Raw genomic sequence first — 19,644 nt, forward strand, 5'->3', positions numbered from 1 at the left:
GTATGGACACATTTCTGGGTGCCTTAGAAGTTGTATTTTTCATGTGTGTTAATATGCAGTATTTATACATTGTGAGAAGCTGCTTTGAATAAAAATATTGAAACTTCATTGCAATTTAGTGATTTTCAATTTTACAGGAATCAAAATGAATTTGGTAAATAGATGCCATACAGAAAAGGGGGTATTATAAAGTGATCTGGTAAAAACATTGAATAGACTCCTATGTTTTAAAAGAAATTAGGCATACAGAGGTTTTTCTTATGAGAAGACATTAAATTTAAAACTGATTTTCCATCCAAAAATTGCAAAGATCGCAGCAACAATAAGTGCTGTTAGTAATGTAATGAGTCTGACTTCATTCCACCTGACCTTCTGTTCACATCCAAGAAAATGAGCAAAGAATCATTGTCTTCAATATAATTTTCTAAGACTACTTCTACTCCTCCATCGCTACCACCCTTGCTTTGACATATGCGAGTCACACAAAGTATGAGACAGTATAGCTCACGCTGCTCTAGAGCCCAGGACTGTCAGCAATGATGCAGTTCTATATACAGGAGTGGCTGTGCTACGTGATATCTGGCTTTGGAAGGGTGATTCTGCACACAGGACTGCATTGTGCAAGTGGCACAGAGACCTGTGTTGCAGCCAGTGTGGAGCGGCACCATCCCAGTGGAATTGCAAAAGGGGCACAATCCTGTAGATCCGTCTATGCATAGGGCTGATGTGTAGGTCTGTGCCATGCTCAGTGTCTCCTCTCTGACACACTTGAAAAAGTAGAACACCTCAAGGTCATAGAGAGGGAGCAGTCACTTAGCTCCCCCTGAGCAGAACAGCAATATGAGAAACCTTGTGATGAGGCCTGGCTTACCGGTGGTGCTGTGTAGTGGTAAGGTCACTGGGTCCCAACTCTCCTCCTTCTCTAGCGTCCCTCACCAGCAATCGCTCCAACATTGTGGTGGTCCACCTTTTGGTAGAAAGTGACTCAGCCCTCTGGCTGGGTAGACAATTGAGTTCATCCCCTTCCAGGGTAACAGAGTCCAACAAAACATATAGAGGCCAATATCCTCACAAAAGAAAGGGCCTTCAGCCTACCTCTGGGCCCCTGAATGTGGCATGCCCTTGACACAGAGCTTACAAAGTCTCTATCCTCTCCTTTGCCAGGGGTGGGGGAGAGGGAGGGATTTATGCCCCCTCCACAAGTTCCCAGCCCTCCCTCTCCATCAGTCTCTATCCGAGGGCACTAAGACTCCCTGGAGTGCTTCAGAGCTGCCCCCCTGGGCCGCTTCCCACCACAGGCTTCCCCACAAGGCCTCAAAGTCTTTCACTTGAAGTCCAACCAAAAATAGCACAAACAACTGAATCTTCAGCCCAGCTGGGCTCAGCTGCTTGCTGTCTTCTTTCCAAGCTAGCTCAGCTTCACACTAGCCCAAAGTGCCTGGATTTCACTCCCACTACCCAAGGCTGTCACACTCTCCCTCTGCCCATGGCTTCAGGCAGGCTGCAGTCCCTGATCAGCCTCTATCTCCAGTCAGGCTTCCAGCTCAGGACTCTGCCTCCCAGGCTTCTCTCAGCCCAAGAGAGAAAACTCCCAGCTGCCTCACACTTGGGTCTCTTCTGTGGCCCCTCCTCCAGGGCTTAGAGTAGCTGCCATTTGCAGGCCTCACCCTTCCTCAGGCACTCCCAAGACAGGTTTCTCCTCCTCTGCCATTTCATCTCCCTCTCCGTTCCCCCCAAGCTGCTCCTCTGGCTCCTTGTTAATCTCCTCCATCAGCTGCAGTAGGCTCTACAAGTGTGGTGGGGTGGAGTCACCTAAACCCAGAATCACTTCTTAACCCCTTCTTGACCAGTGTGGCGTTTATATACTCCATCACACCCCCTGGCGTGGGGCATACAAAGGAGGGAGTTTTTGCATAAGGACCATGAACAATATGGAGCCAACCCTAAAAGCAAGTCTCTCCACCCAAACAAAGCCCCCTTAACTCTTGATGTGCTTGGAGATGTGCAGAATCAGGGCCTTGGTCGTTACTATTCTTTATTTAACTGCACACATTATCTAGCTTCCACAATCTGTGCAGCACGAACTTACCTCACAGACTGGCAACTCTTGGGCTGAAAGGGATGAAACATACATGGCCCTTCCAAACCTGGAAAACCCTTTTTCCGCCCCCCCCTACAAACACCTAGACAAAAGTCCGTAAAAGTGCAAATGTAATGATAGAGATTTTCCTTAGGGGAAGGGGGAAACAGTTTCTAGCCTTCATGGTTCTGGAGAAAAGTTTGAAAACATGACCCAAAAGCAACCTGAAGGTGAATAAAAAGAACCCAAATATTAATTTTTAAAAAGCCTCATGTTTTTAAAGCCAATTTCATTTCATTATTTTTGAAGAGTTGGGGTTGGCAATACTGGTTTTTATATTTATAATTTATTTTGTATAAATGCATGGAAGCATGTACTGTACACTAGTATCAGAGAAACAAGCATTATTTAATCAGAGGCAACAGTAACAGCATAAAGAAAAGATTGAAAATGCTGAAATTCCCTTTAATGGAAAGCTGCATGGGATAAATTATGTGTACAGTTCCAAAGGCATCCAAACACTTTTTTACATGAGTGCTTACATCCATTAAATTATCATTTTAACACAGAAGCTAAATTTAAACAAAAGAACTAGAAAACAGTCATATGCTATCACCAAAAAAATGTCCTTAGCTTTACAGTTGTAGACACTGTGGGTAGGAAGTGGGGTCAGCCATCAATAGCAAGGGACTGGGAGCCAGGCTGCCTGGGTTCTATTCCTGGCTTTGATTGGACTTGCTACATGACTTCATGCCAGCCACTTAAATTTTTATACCTCAGTCTAACCAGCTTTAGGAAAATGAAATAATACTTGTCTCCTTCACAGGAATGTTATGAGACCTAATCAATGTTTAACACTCAGAGGCCTAATTGATGTCTGTAATGCTCTGAATACAGAACTTTTCCTCTGAGGCCACATATAATATCATCCTCGGAGGACTTGAATACACATGTAAATTAATCTTGTTTAACCAGCACCATAGGCCAACAATTATTGATTTATATTTAGTAGCGAAATACTGTACTCTCATCATGGGTTAACACATTGCAGTTTCCCTTGAAAGACAATCGGTTCCACACGGTCCGCAAGCTATTTCCTAAATATGGTGTTTATATAGTGTTAATGACACTGTCAACTTAAAAAAACTTACGTTGTACACAAACACGGTCCTTCATTAACAATACTAAAAACCCCTCAGATTATTAAAGGTAAACAATCTAGTTTACATAGCACTACTTATTTTCCTTGTTTCCTTTCAGTATTTCTCCCACTGGGAACAACGGAAATCAACAAAGTCAATTTTACTTCTGTTTTCACTCAGGGGCTGCCTACACAACATCTGTGCTGCTGTACTGTAGATACTTCCTACATGGGTGGAAGCGGGTTTCCCTTAGATGTAGATAATCCAACTCTCCGAGAGGTGGTACCTAGATTGATGGAAAAAGTCTTCTGTGGACCTAGCTGCACCTATAGTGGGGCTTAGGTCGACCTAACATAACTATGCCACACAAGGCATAACATTTTTCACAGTCCTGAGCAACATAGCTAGGTCAACCTAAGTTTTAGGTGTAGACCATGCTTCAGTTTGACATCTCAGCTCTCCGTGCTGCAATTTATATATTGTGAGCAGTTGCTTTGGATAAAAAACACTGACACTTCATTTCCATGTTCTTTCAAAAACTGCAAAGGAGTGTTTATTACTTTAACAACTCCCTTTTTAATTGGAATTGTTTTTAATTGGGTACCAATCCTTTTGAGCTTTCGCTTATAATAACTTCCCTTTACAAAATTTAACATTGCATCCAAATTATCTGGATAGTGCCCTATAATATATACAGGGAAGGAAGAAAGGAAGAGATTATTATTTTCATTTTTTAATATTTGTGAAATGCTCAGATATTATGGTGATAGAAATATCAGGTAAAATTTTCAAAAGTGTCTAAATGTCATGACTAAGATGTGGGCAAACTGATCTAGTGGCTGGAGAAGGACGCGGAGCCAGGCCAGGTCAGTTTGGATACCAGTAGATCAAAGTCTGAGATATGCCAGAGGGTAAACAAAGAGTCAGGTGCCAGGGTTCAAAAAAGAACTAGATAAATTCATGGCAAATAGCTCCATCCATGGCTATTAGCCAGGATGGACTGGGATGGTGTCCCTAGTCTCTGTTTGCCAGAAGCTGGGAGTTGGCAACAGGGATGGATCACTTGATGATTGCCTGTTCTGTTCATTCCCTCTGAAGCACCTTGCATTGGCCACTGTCAGAAGACAGGATCCTGGGCTGGATGGACCTTTGATTTGACCCAGTATTGCTGTTCATATGTTCTTATGTAGGAAGCAGGCAGGGTCAGGCTACCAGCAGATCAGAGACAGGAAGTAGGAGCAGGAAACACAAGGAAGGCTGTCCTAAGCAAGGGAAACCCAGTTGCATGGACATCTTCCTGTTCCAGTGCTCAGTTTAAATACAAGCAGGGAACCAGTCAAGACAAGGGTTTGAGACCTGCAGTTCATGACATCACCCTCTCACTAAGGGTACCCTAGGGTGAAGTGGGACTTTCGGGGGTGATTTCTGTGGAACACTTGTGCAGGTGAGGTGTATATTTTCCACCGGCTCCCAGGTACTCTCCTCAGGAACATGCCCCTCCCACTCAGTAAGATACCAGAGCCTGCCATGTTTACATTTAGAGTCCAGGATCTGGTGAACCATGTATTCCTTGTGGTCTTGTACCTGTACTGCTGGAGAAGGTGGCTGGCTTCTGTGAGAGAAAGGGTTTTCCATGTAGGATTTCAAAAGTGATATGTGCACAGCTGAATCTTCAGAGAGCAGGGTAGTTGAAGTTCACAAGTGATTGGATTAACCTGTCACAGGATCTTAAAAGGGCCAAGGAACCACAAGTTGTGAGCAGGTCTGTCTGTGTGGAGATGCTCCATGGAGAGCTATACTTTTTTTCCCACCAGGTAGGTGCGGCCTTGCTGTCAGTGCTGGTCTGCATACCATTTATAGTATGTCTTGCTTTTTCCAGGTGATCCTTCACTTCTTCCTCGGCCTGATGAATCCACTCCACTAAGCCGTAGGCGGCTGGCTTGGGAGAGGATGCAGGTAATTGCAGGTGGAATCAGGGTTGATGCCAAAAACTGGCATGAAAAGGGCTTTGACCTGTAGACACATGGTCTTCGTTATATGCAAACTCCATGTAAGAGAGACATGAGGACCAATTATCCTGGTGATATTTCCTTAAGAATTTGGTTGGCCCTTTTGGTTTGGGATGATAAGTGGAGGAAAGCTATGTGCAGACCCTCAGCAGGCACATGGTCTTGTGCCAAAACAGGGCCATGAGCTGAGACTCCTTATTGAAGGTGATGCCCTCTAGGAGGTCGTGGAGGCAAACTACATGGTTAATCCATATCTGGGGTGTCTCTTCAGCACAGGGGAGGCCTGAACAGGCAACAAAGTAGGCCATCTTGATAAAGTGGTCCACTAATGTCAAAATTGTTGTAAATTTGTTGGACTTTTGAAATTCTGCAATAAAGTTCATGGTGATTGCTGCCCAGGGTTGAGATGGGGTGTCCAAAGGCTGGAGGAGACTGCAGGGCTTGTGCATGGTGTCTTGGTGCAGGCACAAACATCACAGGAGGCAATGAATGAATGTGTCATGGAGCGAATCCAGGACCACCAAACAAGAGCAAGATATTAGTCATTGTGTCTTGAAGTGCCCCCAAGTGTCCTACGAGGGGAAAGTAGGGCATAGCTGAAGGACTCTTGTGGGTCCTGGGGGAACAAGAACATAGATGCAGTCCCTTAAGTACTTGATCCCTTCCTGGGAATCATGTGATTGCTTGTTGATAATAGCCTGTTTGTCAGGTGGAATTCCTAAGATAGAGTTGTCTCCTTGTTATTGGGCCAGAAGACAAAGGGGAACCATCAACAGTCTCTATGAGGTTGGGAATGGCCTTGCCTATCAGGGGAATGTACAGGATCTGGGCTGCTGCTGAACCCAAGTCAATGAGACCTGCTAGGATAGGAGTTTACAGGGGTGCCCCTGGTCTGTGCAACTGGACTGGCACCTGCAAGTGAGGAGCCTTCGGGTAGAGCGCAGGATGTGTTCCAGTCAAGACCGAAGTGTGGGGCAGCAATTTTCTCTGATTCCTTGGAGTCTGTACAGGGCAGGCAGAGATGGAGGGATCTAACTCACCATGGCAGAAGCAGAGATGGTGCTGGCAGGGCTGTCCTAAAGCATATGCCCCATACGCGGATGCATAGGGCACCACTAAATTTGGGACACCACCGCCGGGATGGGTCAGCAAGCAGGTAAGAGCAGGGTTGGGTCGTAGAGGTTAATGTACTAGCAAGTTCAAGTTACGAGGAAGAGGAATTTACCAAACCCAATGCCTGTAAAGATCCTCCCTTTAGAGAAAAGTAGACAAAAGAACACACTCTGTTTGAGACACCAGAGAAAAAAGACGCAGGCAATAAATCAATGTTTTCAAACAAAGGCAGCATTAAAAGAACAACCCAAAGCACCATCTCACTATGACAAACCCTTTCTGGTTTTGAGCCCTAGTCCTTAGACTGGGACAATACTACATGTGGGAGGAGCAAGGAGAGGCTTTGAAGAAAATGAAGGAACAGCATTTTCGCACACAAATTGGGTGATCATCTACATGACCTGAGACTCCATAAGTGTATAAGTGTATTTTGTGAGTAAGAATGGAATTTCTCATATAAATAAAAAGAAAGAAGCAGTTTGTCATTTAGCAGGAAATAAATTAATTACCAGACAAGGACTGGTAGAGAAAGACATAGGGATATAGAAGAAAAGAGGAAATAATTTTTGTAAAGGAAAGTCTGTATTGATGAGGATAAGCACTGAACATGGGTGTGCTAGAATATCTACATAAATACATACAACAGCCCTCTTTCTCTTATAAACAATTTTGAGTTTACACTTTATCATAAGCGAGGCTCAATTGTTTGAATGATCTTAAACTGGACACATCATTTTTGTGTAGGAAGTCATTTGCAGGATGTGATTTTACTGGTTTCTGTGAAGCTCCCAGCACAAAAATAATAAACAACAATTATGCTGCTTACTGTAGTAGGTACAACCCTGGTGGGGCTATAATTCTACCTGTCCTGCAGGCAACTTCCATGGAATAACATGAAGTTCCTGTAAAGCAAACACTCCCTTTCCTGCAGGACAGGAAGGATGTTAACGCTCCAGGATTATACACGGTACGTACACTACCTCCAGTGTCTCCTCATGCATCAAGTACATCAACAATGGAGTGCCAGGATTCCAGTGCAACACTTACTTACTTTCCCCCTCCCTGGCTCTATAGACCATGGAGATCCTTGGCTGCTCTCACAATTTGCCTCTACCTCTCTGTCAATAGATTGTTTTCCCCACTTATGGTAATTCACCCTAAAAGCTCTTAGGTCTTGTTCCATATTATCCTGTCATTTTCTCTGAACTCCACTGCACCACCCTCTAGCAAACTATAGCAGAGGCCAGCAATGAAGAGGGTGACTTGAAAATTTTTGAGCCAAACAATACAGTATTTTCTACTGCACTCAGTTTTTATTCACTCCTCACTCGGGTAAAAATATCATTTGTTTCAGTGGGAGTTTTGCAGAGTAAAGACAGCAGAATTTAGCCCCCTGACTCTCGTCAGTTTAAGTCAGCCTTTTAGTATTTATTAAATCAGTATTTTATTATTGTGATTTTTGTTGTGCTCAGCCCCCAGAATAATACTTCCCAAAATTCTCAAAGCCGAGCTTCAAAAAATGACTTTCAAGGGCTCAGCTGTGGTTTTGCCACATACCCTGAATAAGAGGCAGTGTGTAGCTGCTCTGCCGTTAGAACCAGACCAGGAACCATCTCTTGGAGAGAGATGTCTGGTCTCCGGTTGCCCCCTTGCTCCATGGGAGAGATAATCTGCACCATCCCTATATAAGGATCAGCGGAGCTGGCTGGTATATTGTGGGGGAGAGAGCTAATGCTTCACTTTTTCATCGTAACACTGACTGCCCATCCATGTGCACAAGAGGGGAAATAGTGGCTTTATAGAGCCTGCCCTCCTCCCACCATGCTGCTACTCATAATATGTCCCCTTACTCCCATGCACAGGCACATAACCAGGGCATAATCTGCCCCTACATTTGCACCTGCCACACTTTGCAATCAATTGTTTGTGTTTGCAAAGCTCAGAATCCACGTGCCAAATTTTCAGAAAGCTAGAATCCCAGGAATTTAAGCAAAAGAGCACGATGATACAGTACATCTGTATTTGTACATGCAATGAATAATTACACATACAAATGGCACCGACCTGCCATCTGCATTCACAAACACCTCACTCTGTATGCAATTACCACGACTACACAAGTAAAGCAAAATTAGGTGCAAAACTGCCCACAGTTTCTCCACACAAACTGGGACCTCTCTATTTTTCGGTAAATTTGATCCTACCTGTGAGAATTGGCTATTTGTGTGAACAAATCCTGTTCTATCCTTATCTTCATCACCACTGTACCTGAGCTCCTCCACACAGTGCCTTAAGTGACAGGACTAACATCTGGCAGACGTAGTTCATTCTCTCTCTTATCCGCTCCACAGGAGAGGATTGTGTGTGAGATGAAATTTTTGGTCTGGTTTGGGGGGCGGGGGATTTTGTTAGTTTTTAAATGCACACGCTGCTTTTTGTTTGTTAGAGTAGGAAGGCTGAAGAAGTGCATCTTGCAGGAGCTGCAGAAGGTGGGGAGGTTTGTGATGGTCCTTACTTCCCATGGGAGTTTGTTCCATAGTCTTGCATTGGCTCCTGCAAAAGTTCTGTCTCCTGCACCGACAAATCTTACCCTTATGTTAAAGAAGCGGTCAACCATTGTCCTCATCCCAGAGCTTTAGGCAAACTTTTACATATCCCAGAGCTTTGAGCCCCTTGAAGATAAGGACTGAAACCTTGAACTTGAGTCAATGTTGTATGAGGAGTGGAAGACAGGTTTGATATGCTCGCAATAGCTCGTGTTGCTGAGGAGGCACACTACAGTGCTCTGTACCAGTTGGAGTTTCCTGAGGGCTGATGGCAAAATTAATGTCTGCTTCAAAGCAAGAAGGATCTTTTGCAGTCACCCAAGTAACATTGTAGATGCACGCACTGAGGCCCATTTTTATATTGTCCCAAAGATCTTCAACTATCAACCACATTTTGATAATGAGCTTGGAGTTCTCTTCAGGATGACATTGGCATCAACTGTGGGATGAATCAAAGCTCATGGAGGTCTTTCCTCTGATGTTGGTGGCTTTTAGATCAAGCGCATGATGTAGGCTATAGTATCCTCTTTCCACACGGCATGTATGGCATGTAGTGAATGGAAAGCAGTCTGATTGTTAGAAAGATCACATGGTGCTGACTAATAACACTAAGCTTATGGAGAAGGGATGCTCCATATTTAAGGAGTGTGGATTTAGCCACAGAGGCTGAAGCACTGAGACTAGGGGCTAAATTTGCAAATGGGACTTAGGCGTTGCTCCATTCAGCATTGCAATGCCTAACTTATAGACCGCCTAGTGGAATTCACAACTCTGACTTAGGTGTCCATGCCCCTTGTACAATAAAAGGGGGTGTAGTCTAAGCCCCACCCTCAAAGGGAATTAGGCACCCAGCTCCAATCAGGATTCACAGCCATGCACCCTTTCCTGGAGTTAGGCACCTAAAGACAAACCAAGGAGAAGGAATTGGAACCTAGGCCTCCTCCTTCCCAGATGAGTGTGCTAAAGATCAGGCTATTCTCACTCTGGCCAAATGAATATATATGTAATTATGCAAGTGGAACAGCTTCAACAGAAAACACACACATACCCACACTCCTCCCCCTGGAATGCATAAGAGCACACTGCTAGGAGGTAGAACACCTGAGTTCAAGTCCCTGCGCTACATCAGGCAGAGTGGGGATTGGAAGCTAGGTTTCCCATATACTGAGCAAGTGTTCTTAGCCACTGGGATACTGGTTCAAAGGGGACCATGCCTTCCCCTTTTGTGTGGGGTTAGGTATGCTCTCAGCATGCATAACAGAGTAGGGTCCTCAGTCAAGGTAGGTGGGAGAACCCACCAGGGCTTAAACATCAGTTTAGGCACCAAGCTGCTCAATGGTGTCAGGACTGAGGCAGCAGTGTGCATGCCAAGTGGAAGAAATGTAGGCACCTAGGGAGCTTTGGAATAGGAACATAGGCACCCAGGGACTTTAGGCACTTCCAATGTTAGGTAGCAGCTGAGTGGCGGTTTTGTGAATGCCAGTGATGCCTAAATTTTTGACTTAGGCACCTAAAGGGGCAGCTAGACACCTACATTTCTCTTGTGAATCTAACCCCAGGTTTCATGACAGTTAGAATAGAATTCTGAATGTCTCATCCTCCCTTGTGAGCAAAGAAATGCTGTGGTCTGTTTAAAGCGTTCTCAGCTTCTCAGTCACATTTCCCCATTATGGACTTTACTCTTCTTCTCCAATACAGGCACCTAGCAGGACTGGGCCCTTTGTTTTGCTCAGTGTGTCCTACTGATAATTCAGCTGAAGGCTCAGGTATGGAGACAGGAAAGAAAATGTCCTTTGCAGCTAAGGGATAACAGCAAAAACAAATTAAGTACATGAGGTGCAGGAAGCCTGCTAAACAACCAGTGGAGTCACTGGACGATTGAGATGCTAAAGGAGCACTCAAGGACGATAAGGCGGAGAAACTCTGTCAAACTCTGACATTGCAGAGAAACTAAATGAATTCTTTGCATCAGTCTTCGTGGCTGAGGATGTGATGGAGATGCCCAAACCTGAGCCATTCTTTTTAGGTGACTGAGGACCTGTCCCAGATCGAAGTGTTATTAGAGGAGGTTTTGGAACAAACTGATAAACTAAACAGTAATAAGTCACCGGGACCAGATGGTATTCACCCAAGAGTTCTGAAGGAACTCAAACGTGAAATTGCAGAACTATTAACTGTGGTTTTTAACCTATAATTTAAATCAGCTTCTGTACCAAATGATTGGAGGATAGCTAATGTAACGCCAATTTTTAAAAAGGGCTCCAGAGGTGAACCTAGTAATTACTGGCCAGTAAGCCTGACTTTAGCACCAGGCAAACTGGTTGAAACTATAGTAAAGAACAGAATTGTCAGACACATCGATGAACATAATTTGCTGGGGAAGAGTCAACATGGTTTTTGTAAAGGGAAATCTTACCTCACCAATCTACTAGAATTCTTTGAGGGGGTCAATAAGCATGTGGACATGTGGGATCCAGTGGATATAATGTTCTTAGATTTTCAGAAAGCCTTTGACAAGGTCCCTCACCAAAGGCTCTTAAGCAAAGTAAGCTGGAAGGTCTTCTCATGGATTGGTAACTAGTTAAAAGATAGGAAACAAAGGGTAGGAATAAATGGTGAGTTTCCAAATGGAGAGAGGTAAATAGTGGTGTTCCACGGGGGTCTATACTGGGACCAGTACTATTCAACATATTCATGAATAATCTGGAAAAAGGTGAGATGGCAAAATTTGCAGATGATACAAAACAACTCAAGATAGTTAAGTCCAAAGCAGACTGCAATGAGTTACAAAGGGATCTCACAAAACTGGGTGACTGGGCAACAAAATGGCAGATGAAATACAATGTTGATAAATGCAAAGTAATGCACATTGGAAAACATAATCCCATAATGTACATATAAAATGATGGGGTCTAAATTAGCTGTGACCACTCAAGAGAAAGATCTTAGAGTCATTGTGGCTAGTTCTCTGAAAACATCCACTCAATGTGCAGCAGCAGTCAAAAAAGCTAATAGAATGTTGGGAATCATTAAGAAAGGGATAGATGATAAAACAGAAAATATCATGTTGCCTCTATATAAACCCATGGTAGGCCCACATCTTGAATAATGCAAGCAGATGTGGTCGTCCCCGCTCAAAAAAGATATATTGGAATTGGAAAAGGTTCAGAAAAGGGCAACAAAAATTATTAGGAGTATGGAACAGCTTCCGTATGAGGAGAGATTAATAAAATTGGGACTTTTCAGCTTGGAAAAGAGACGACTAAGAGGGGATATGATAGAGTTCTATAAGATCATGACTGGTGTGGAGAAAGTAAATAAGGAAGTGTTATTTACTCCTTCTCATAACACAAGAACTAGGGGTCACCAAATGAAATGAATACGCAGCAGGTTTAAAACAAATGAAAGGAAGTATTTCTTCACACAAAGCAGAGTCAACCTGTGGAACTCTTTGCCAGAGGATGTTGTGAAGGCCAAGACTATAACAGGGTTCAAAAAAGAAGTAGATAAATTCCCGGAGGATAGGTCCATCAATGGCTATTAGCCAAGATGGGCAGGGATGGCGTCCCTAGCATGGTGGTCCTGCTTTGAGCAGGGGGTTGGACTAGATGACCTCCTGAGGTCTCTTCCAACCCTAATCTTCTATGATTCTAGCCTCTGTTTTCCAGAAGCTGGGAATGGGCGAGAGGGGATGGATCACTTGATGATTACCTGTTCTGTTTGTTCCCTCTGGGGCACCTGGCACTGGCCACAGTTGGAAGACAGGATACTGGGCTAGATGGACCTTTGGTCTGACCCAGCATGGCATTCTCATGTTCTTATGTAAGGGATGTACTTGGAATGAGGCTATTGAGCTAACTTTACCTATCTGAGATGTTAGATAAACAGCAGCATCTAGCATAAGAGTTTCTATCATGAAACAAATTATTTGAGCACTATGAACCAGCGATCTTGATGTGTTAGAATTAAGTTAATTACCATCTTCTAAAAGTAAGTTATTCACAGACAACCAGACGTGATTTTGATGTGTCTCTAAATAAGGGATATATTCTCAGCTACACCAAAAAGATCAGCAATTTGATACGACTGTGTCTTTCTAGCCTTCTGGTTAGCGATTACATATGCTGCCTACCAACCTCTAGGGTATTCACTTTCTATAAGAGGTTCATTAAATGGATAAAGGCATTCATGTAAATTATCTTCCCGTGCCTAATTATTCAAGATCTGTATTATCTTAGCCCTACATTTGTTTATTTTGTATGCAGCTACAGGAAGCTGCTTGTCAGGGATTCAGATTCTGGCAAACAATCCCATTCAAGTCCACTGTTTGGTCATTAGGCTCATAACGAGCAACTCAGAAATCTTGCCAACTGAGCCATGAAGGGATTTCCCCACTGCTTCAAGGTTAGGGTCAAATGAACATGCTCCCTTGAGAGACAGCAATGTTTACTTGTCAGAGGGCAGGAGTTGGAATCAGCAACTCCTCAGTTCTAATCCCAGCTTTATCGCTGAAAGCAAAGCTGCTGTAATGCCCAGCGTGCAGCCTAATGTAATGACCCAATATCTCCTCCTTAGTCTCAAGCACAGTGCCTGTTCCCAGGAATAGCTACTGAGAAGTATGAGCAGCCAGGTGTAAATCAAAGCAGTCTTCAGGTTGCTCCAATTTATGCCAGGAGCCAGGCAGGTCCTAAGCTTGAGAAGTGTAAAGGTAGCTTAAAGCACCTATCCTAACTCTGCCCGAACAATGCCCTGTTCAGTCAAACCAGAAAATAGTTTATATATTTACATATCAAATGACCAAAATAAATAAATGAAATAAATAAAAGGCATTTCTTCTGGGGCCTAATCCAAAGGAAAGGCTCACACTGACTTCAGAGGGCCTGGGATCAGGCCCCTAAGATCTATGTACCTTTGGCAATTAACATAAAATCAAACCCAACAATCTTTATATGGTAGTAATTAGTCATAACACAGGAAAGACAAAGAGAAACAAACACTCCCTCTCTAAATATTGCCCATTAAGCAACAGCTCCCTCTCCCAAAAGCCCCCATAAAAAACTTTATAGAAACAGCAGGCCACACAGTAGCTGATTTAAGGTTAAAACTTCCCCAACCTGTTTTAAGAAGTAAACCCACCAACACTCCATTAGGGTCTAAAATATTTATTAAATACACTCCACAACTGTATGATGGCTTCGTACCAACAAAACGAGCCAGCATTTTGCGAGGGGAGACTCAAGTGTCAGGAATGCATTTAATCGTCACTCTAGAGCAGTGCTACTCAAAGTGGTGGTCCGCGGACTGGCATCGGCTGCCGGTCTGCGTGCACATTGAATGCCGGTCCCCCACATCAGATAGCTTGAGAAGCACTGCTCTAGAGAACAGTTTTCTGGAGAGGAAGTCAGAAACATGCCAAAGCAAAAGAAATAATTTAGTGGAATTTTTTTCCAGTGTACAGACATGCACTGAGTTTTCACATGACTCGCAGCTGCTCTCCAAACTTAAAAGAGGAGAAATGCTAATAATAATAATTATAATAATAAAAAATAGCAAAATAACAGAAACATACATGCAGACGTACAAGAGGGTCCAGCCCTGCAGTCCTTACTCAGGCCAATCTCCACTGACTTCACCGCAAAGCTAAGCACAGAGTGGTTTCACAACAATGGTTTCATTAGGAGCTATCGCACAGCACACTGCCCATACACACAGAAGGGTTCACATGTTAATGGGGAATATATCACTCAAATGGTCTGCGATACTCCCAGTACAAAGAGGGGTTTCTATGTGAGTGGCTTTACTTCGTAGGTTTCCATATGTATTTTATATATATGATGGAGTCACAAGATTTGAAAAAGGAACATTAACACTGAATCCCTTTTAAAACATGCTGCACTACTGGGTGTTTCTTATAAAGCTCTGTTTCTCTGAGGTTTTTCTATTGTGACAGGTAAAACTAGAAGGGCCCAATTCTCCACTCCCTCACCCCTTGCTCAGCCTTTTACACCACTGCAAAGTGGATGTAAAACATTGCCAGATCAGTGGGGCAGCATTTTATGTTTCTTTGTACTCACTCTTCACTGGTTTAAATGATGGTGCCAGGTGCAAGGCAGTGGACAATGAGGACTGTGCTGTTACTTACACTCCGAGTGTTACTTAAAGATAATTACAGAAAGGTTAAGAAAATAAGAATGGCCATAATGGGTCAGTCCAATGGTCCATCTAGCCCATGCCCTGTCTCTGACAATGTACCAGAGCTTCAGGAGAAGCGTACAGAAAAGGAAAGTTAAAGTGATCCACCCCTATCTTTCCCTCCTAGTTCTGGCAGTCAGAGATTTAGGGTCACCTCAAGCATAGGGTTGCATCCCTGACCATCTTCGCTAATAGCCTTGATGGACCTCTACTGCATTAATTTATCTAGTTCTTTTTTTGAACCCAGTTATACTTTTGGCCATCACAACATCCAGTGGCAATGAGTTCCTCAAGCTAACTTTGTTGTGTGAAAAAGTACTTCCTCTTATTTGTATTAAACCTGCTGCCGATTAATTTCATCAGGTGATCCCGCATTTTTGTAGCATGAGAAAGGGCAAATAACACTTCTCTATTCACTTTTTCCACACCATTCATGATTTCATAGAGCTCTACCCTATCTCCCCCTTAGTCATCTCTTTTCCAAGCTGAACAGGCCTAATCATTTTTGTCTCCCTTCATATGGAAGCCGTTCTATACCCTTGATGGTCTTTGTTGCCCCCTCTCTGAACCTTTTCCAGTTCCACTATATCCTGTTTGAGATGGGGTGCCAGAACTGGACACCCTATGGGAGTATAATGGATTTATACCGTGGCATTATGATATGTTCTGTCTTATTTTCTATCCCTTTCCTAACAATTCCTAATATTCTGAGAGGGTTTCTTTTTTTTGACCGCTGCTGCACACGGAGCTGAAGTTTTCAGAGTACTGTCCACAGTGACTCCAAGATTTCTTTCTTGAATGGTAACAGATAATTTAGAACTCATCATTATATATTTGTAGTTTGGATTATTTATTTCTGATGTGCATTATTTTGCACATATCAACATGAAATTTCATCTACCATTTTGTCGCCCAGTTGCCCCATTGTGTGAAATCCCCCATAACTCATCATAGTCGACTTTGGACTTAACTATCTTGAATAATTTTGTATCATTTGCAAACTTTGCCACCTCATTGTTGACTTCCTTTTCCAGATCATTAAGGAATATGTTCAATAGCACAGGTCCCAGTACAGATCCTTGGGGAACCCCACTGTTTCATTTATTCCTACCCTTTATTTCCCATCTTTTAATCAGTTACTGATCCATGAGAGGATCTTCCCTCTTATCCCATGACTACTTGGTTTCCTTAAGAGCCTTTGAAAAGGGACCTTGTCAAAGGCTTTTTGAAATCCAAGTATGCTATCAACTGGATCACCATAACCCACATACGTGTTGACACCCTCAAAGAATACTAATAGATTGGTGTTCAAAATACGTGTTGACTTTTTTCCAACAAGTCATGTTTATCTATAATCTAGTGTCCAATTATGCTTTTCTTTATTCTAGTATCTATCAATTTGTCCAGTACTGAAGCTAGGCAAATTGGCCTGTAATTGCCAGGATCATCTCTGGAGCCCTTTTTAAAAATCCATGCTACATTAACTACCTTCCAGTCATCTGCTACTTAGGCTTGCTTTAGCAATAGGTTACATACAACAGTTGTGAACTTGGAGGTGACTCTGCTCATGAGTGGAGATGAATTTCTAGCAAACAACAGAAGAACAAGTTCTATCTTAGTGCTCAGTCCTGCAAACACATACACATGTGAGTAACTTTACTCACACATGCTGTCCCAATGAAGTCAATGGCCTGTACTGCCTCTTATTGCAAGACAACCCATGGATGAGGGACTGTAAGGGAGGAAACCCCCCCCCGTTACTGCATTGGGAGTTAGGGTTGTCCTCCTATGGAATAGATCTTGAGCCTGCCTAAAATCTAGAGGGATGCACAAGTGGCCAGGGACATATGTATGGAGGTCCTTAACCCCCTGTTGGCTCTCATCACTGTTGGACCCCCATTCCTCTCTGCAGCTAGCTCTAGGACTCCCCTGATCTGCTCATTCCTCTGCCAAAGTCTCCACTATTGTGCACCAGGAGGGGGTAAGGGATGGGGCTGAGCAGGCTACAACACATCTGAGGTTTCCTTTATATGGCCTGATCCTGCAATCCTTGTGCATCCTATTGCAATTGAGGAGTTTGGATTGTGTAAGGAATAAGTGCTTAGTTGGCTAAGGAAATGTATTAAATTATGTTAACATGACCAGGGATCCGTTTTATTTGGCCTTGTGTGTGCGGTGGGCCAGGGAATGGGTGGCCTGGTCTAGAGGTTTGTGTTGAGCACAGGGTGTGGGACCTCAAGCCAGTTACTGGGAATCAGACTGGGTTTGAACACCAGGAGATCAGAATCAAGACACAAGTTGGGGGGCAGGGACTGAGTCAGTTACCAGGACTCAGGCCAAGTCAGGATACAAGGAGGTCAGGTTTGGATGACAGAATCAGAAGGCAGGAACCAGGGGGCAGAACCAGGTTCAGGCTGAGTCAGGATACCAAGAGGTCAGGATCAGGAGGCAGGGACAGGTAAACACCAGACAAGCAGTCCATGGCAGAGTGAAGCTCATTTATGGACAACTTCCTGTTTCCTCTTCTGGCTTAAATAGGGGCTGCAGCCCAGTCAGGAGCATTGGAGCTCTCCCAATCTGAGCATAGGGGTGGGAGTTGTGCCCCAGTTGGGCTTCTTGGACCCTGGTCCCAGCAACTGCCTGGGTTTGAGATCTGCAGCGCCTGATAGATATATAGATATAAGATTTTAGTTTATGTATTGTATGTCCAGGGTTGTATTATGTATTGTTTATGTATTGTATGCACCATTGAGAGAGCTGATGTGATTCACAGGGCCCAATTCTCCTCTTACTTACATGAGCAACTCCACTGACTTCAATGGAGTGAGTCCTGAGAGCAGAATCAGGCCCTGTAAGTCTTTATAATTTCTGTTTCAAGCAGAGATTTTCCATGTACACTTGTTAACTACTCAACTGGAAACAGATTCCTCTTTTGCACATGGAAAATGGTTTTCAACTTACATCAATGAGACTGCAATTTATACAAGGAAATTGTGGCATACATTTTTCCTGCATGTAGAGGGCTCTTTCTCATGATTTTATTTTCTAACTTTTCCTCATAAGAACATAAGAATGGCCACACCAAAGGTCCATCTAGCCCAGTATACTGTTTTCCGACAGTGGCCAGTGCCAGGTGCCCCAGAGGGAATGAACAGAATAGGTAATCATGGTAAGTGATCCATCCCCTGTCTCTCATTCCCAGCTTCTGACAAACAGAGGCTAGGGACACCTTACCTGCCCATCCTGGCTAATAGGCATTGATGCACCTATCCTCCATCCATTTCTTTTTTGAACCCTGTTATAGTCTTGGCCTTCACAACATCCTCTGACAAAGAGTTCCACAAGTTGATTGTGTGTTGTGTGAAGAAATACTTCCTTTTGTTTATTTTAAACCTGCTTCCTATTAATTTCATTTGGTGACCCCTCTGATGTAATCAGCCCTGATCCCAGTCTCTCAAAAGGTGAGACAACTTTCATTAGGAGGGTCATGTGACAGTGGTAACCAAATGTAACCAAAGGCTGAATTTTGTCCACAGAATCTTTATTACTGATGAGGAAAAATTAGAAGGAAAGAACCCAGTTTGACTCCCTCATACTAGGATGAGTGTGCAGGCTGGCAGTTAGAAAAGATATCTTTGTATTTGTAAGCTGAGTTCTTTGAGGTGAAAATTGCTAAGGGACAATAAACATGGAGCCCCAACAAGCCTTTTTTACAGAGTCAATTTTCAGAGGAGCTATATTTTAAAATTGTTGCTTAACACTTGCGACCAAATGTACCAAGGAACTTGACCTCTGTTGCCCCTCTAACCTCTGTTTCCCCTCTAGCCCTTTGTACGTCTTGTCTATTTAGACTGTAAGCTCCTAGGAGCCGGGACTGTCTATCACTATATGTACGTACAGCACCCAGCATAATGGGCTGTCAATTTTGGTTGGAGCCACCTGCCACTGCCATAATACAAAATAATAAATATAATAACTAACAGTCACACATCAAAGATCCTGTGTACTCATAAAAAAACTAAAAGAGACTGGGAGGGAGAAAACAAGACAATGTTTAACTACCCAAAACAACTTGTACATTACAGTGTCACCACAACATTCCCTTTATGAAACACTTACAGGATCAGACAATGGAGCGAGGATGGGATCAGCAACATCCACAGAGGTTACAGCGATATACTGTACTTGCAACATATTGAACACAACAGAAGAGAAAGAGATCAAACAAAAATGCTAGAGACTTGTACCTGACACTCATGTTAATTTAGCAACACAGTTATGGCAAAGGATCTGTTCTGATGGCTTTATATCCTGGCTGTTTTAATTCCCCTGGGCCTGAAGTTTGGCACACAAGTTTCCAGCCCAGGTGGAAATGTTAATTATTGTATAAAATTTGATTTGAATGAGTTCAGCTGTTTTTATGAAGAGAGCATCGGAAGAGAATATTTTAGATGATTTGCTAAGTAAGTGGTTTAGTTTAAAATGTTACGATACCACCATATATTCTTATGAACTGGTATGCATTTAATCAGGATGGCTGCTTTCTTGGAAACCAGTCTCAG

Source organism: Lepidochelys kempii, chromosome 12 (genome assembly GCF_965140265.1).
Source record: "Lepidochelys kempii isolate rLepKem1 chromosome 12, rLepKem1.hap2, whole genome shotgun sequence".
Classification (NCBI taxonomy): domain Eukaryota; kingdom Metazoa; phylum Chordata; order Testudines; family Cheloniidae; genus Lepidochelys; species Lepidochelys kempii.